This window comes from Coffea arabica, chromosome 1e, assembly GCF_036785885.1.
Source record: "Coffea arabica cultivar ET-39 chromosome 1e, Coffea Arabica ET-39 HiFi, whole genome shotgun sequence".
NCBI lineage: Eukaryota > Viridiplantae > Streptophyta > Magnoliopsida > Gentianales > Rubiaceae > Coffea > Coffea arabica.
Genome location: NC_092311.1, coordinates 18,009,405 through 18,012,734, shown reverse-complemented (window position 1 = coordinate 18,012,734; position 3,330 = coordinate 18,009,405). Strand labels below are relative to the sequence as shown.

The following is a 3,330-nucleotide window of genomic DNA, read 5'->3' as shown; positions in this document are numbered from 1 at the left end:
GGTTTTCCATTTTAAAACATGATTTCTCATCCTTGGGTTCAAACAACCCTCTTCTTACTTGAAAGTCATCTTTACACGTTTTACTCCTAATTAGTCGGGTTTCTTTGTTTCCCTTAAATGTTTTGCTCGATAAACTGTAATATGTTCTCTTGTTCAACCTTAGGTTTCATTGGTGATTAAGGGTAATATCCGGAAGGATATTTTGCACGATATTTTGCATTTCTAGGTGAGTGTTCCTTATTTGATTCTATGGCTTGTTGTTATCATTTGCTAATGTGTTAAGTGCTTTTAATGATTTCCAAACGAGCTTCCTAGGCGAGTGTGTACTTTATCGCACTCGACCTAAATAACTGTGCAATTTTCAAGGTTTTAATGATTGAAATGTTACTTGCGCATGAATGTAAGCCTTTTGGGCTGAACTGGCCATTGCCCCTTGTTACCGGTCGTCTCGAGCCAGAAGCGGACTCGGTCGGGCGATTAGGGACTTGGGTGAACGTTTGGTATACTCGAGTATTACTCTGTAGGTTGGTGGAGACTGGCCAACGGCCAGGACGGGGGTGAATGAATGAATGAATGAACGAACGATCGAACGAGGGTTATTGATAAACGAAAAATGCAGTTTCAAATGATTGGAGGAATAAGGGGAAATGTCAGGAGAACGAATGAACGAAATAACGAATTGCTCCTTGTGAGCCGTATCCTTTTAATGAATGTGTTACTATCGCTTTCCATTGTAAATGTTTCTTGACTTATTGATACTCCATGTTTAATGTATTGGATTGATTATCTGATTATGTGTTCGGAACCTCACTGGGCTTTTAGCTCATCCCTTTAGTTTTGTTTTCCTTACAGGGGAAGGCGAGCGAGGACGTGAGCTTGAGATAGACTAGCCAATCTAGTTTTGTTTCTTTTGTTTCTTTTGTAGTGGTTCTCGCCTAGTGCTTGGCACGGGCTGGACGTATGAAAGATTGAGAACCCTTGTATATTTGATGTCTATATTCTCTTTTGGGTTGGCAATGTATATAAGTTCCGCTTTAAGTTTGGATCAATGCCCTATTTATTCTTGTGATTTATTTCAATTTTTAATTGAGGACTGTAGCGAACGACTGAGTCCCGGCGAGAGCTGGGCAGGCGGCCCGCCGAACCCTCTGGTACGCCTTAGGGGGAGGTGGGGTCGTTACAATACCCCACTAGAGAACCTCAGATTCCGTATTTCATCCCTGGCGGTGCTGGATAACACAATAGGTTAGTGCAACGGCTATACCCCACTAGAGAACCTCAGATTCAGTATTTCATCCCTGGCAATGCTGGACAACACAACAGGTTAGCGCAACGGCTAGACCTCACCAGAGCTTCAGATTTAGATGCACATAAACATGCAAGTCTGCATACAGAACCAACTAAGTCAAGTTCATACAATAAACCAGTCACACAAGATAGAGAACGAGTGTGACAAAGTACACCCTCATCTCATACAGAATAAACAAGAGTAACAGGTAATCAAGTTATAGATTGCAGTTACAGACAATCCAAGTTAAGCAACAAATGAGGGAAGTGGTACACACCAATTCTAACAAACCACTTCAAACGTTTTCACCCCAAAGTAGGGCTTGACCACCGTGAAATCCTTGAATCCTCAAGAAAAATGATAGCTTAGTCTTTCCTCCCCCAAAATAACTCCACAAATACTTTTAAATCTCCTTAGTGAGCACTTGTATGGAGTAGATTCAAATTTGGTTGGCTAAAACCCAAGATTTGAGCAAGAATTGAAACTAGAAAATGAAGAACTTTTCCTTGTTTTTCTCTCCTCAAGAGCCGGCCAAGACAAAGAAAAAATGGAAGAAAATTGGGTCAAAATTGATTTTAGGAAAGTTAAGAAGGTCTTGGCCAAAGTCCATCTTCTAATCGGGTCGCGACACTTGGCGGCTTGTATGATTTAAGCTTATCTTCTTCCTGCCAATGGTTAATCTATCTAGTTAACCTCTAATTATCTCCTAGCACCTTGTAAAATAATATCCTTTTACAAAATTTTAACTAATCATAAAAAATTTATCGCACGAACCGCACTAGCAGGTCCCACGCCCCTAATACATTCCGAACTAGACATGAACGAATTTATATCAGGAAAATGATTTAAAAACTATACTCACTTATAAAATCTCTGAAAAATTCATATAATAAAGTAAAGTAAAGAAAATGCATGCGAAGACATGCAATAAATATAACGTAGTTTTCCGGGTTCTCACATATTATCCCTATAATCAATAAACGAACTGTGCACTTGTGGAAATAGGGTAATAAAGTTTTAAAATTTGTAGTGTGTGAAAAAACCCTATCAAGTTTTTAGCACTGTTGTCGAGGAGTTAAGTGTAACACTAGAGTTAAAACAAGATTTCTTAATCTAAACTTTATTATTTTATCTTTATTTTGTTAATCTTATATTCTATCTTCTAGTTTTTCATTTTAGTTATTTTTAGGTACTAAGTTATTCACCAAGGGCACAATCTACCTTCAAGAAAAGGAAAAAGACGCGCCCAACAAGAACAAATTGAAGTGGAAAGTATAGGTGAAACTTCCGTCGAAATGGAGGAGCAAAAGCCAAGACCTTTGAGGCATTATGCCTTGCCAAATGAATCGGGAGCACAAACTCGCATTGCAAAGCTAGCAATTAATGCAAATAATTTTGAAATCAAGCACTTGCTCATTCAACTGGTTCAACAAAGTCAATTTGGAGGAAATGCAATGGAGGATCCTAATACTCATCTAACTAATTTCATGGATTTATATGGTACAATCAAAATAAATGGAGTAAGTGATAATGCAATTAATCTAAGGTTGTTTCCTTTTTCGCTTTTTGATAAAGCGAAGGTATGGCTTAATTCTTATCCACCTAATACTTTCATTTCTTGGGGTGAGTTGACAAAAGCATTCTTAAATAAATATTTCCTCCCAGAAAAATGGCTAAACTTTGTATGGATATCACAAGTTTTACTCAACATAAAGACGAGTCATTATATGAAACTTGGGAGAGATTTAAGGATCTTCAAAGAAGATGTCCCCACCATGGCCTCCTCGATTGGTTGGTTTTTCAAACTTTCTATAATGGACTCAACTACGTAACCAAGATCAACATGGATGTTGCCGCCGGTGGAGCTTTAATGGGAAAATCAACCAAGGATGCTCAATCTTTGATAAAGTAAATGGCCTCTAACAACTATCAGTGGGCAAATGAAAGACGTAACTTAAGAAGAGCGGCCGGTATGTTTGAAATTAACACTCAACTTTTTAAGTGCTAAATTCGAAAATATGTTTAATTCTCGAATAGATAAC

At 38.1% G+C, this 3,330-nt stretch overlaps 1 non-coding gene across 1 annotated transcript; it reads right to left on the bottom strand.

Annotated features, from left to right (window-relative positions):
• Window positions 1-2,963: 2,963 nt before the first annotated feature.
• On the bottom strand, window positions 2,964-3,070 carry LOC140021701 (small nucleolar RNA R71). Its single transcript, XR_011825613.1, has one exon. It is a non-coding gene; the product is annotated as a small nucleolar RNA R71 (small nucleolar RNA).
• Window positions 3,071-3,330: the final 260 nt, after the last annotated feature.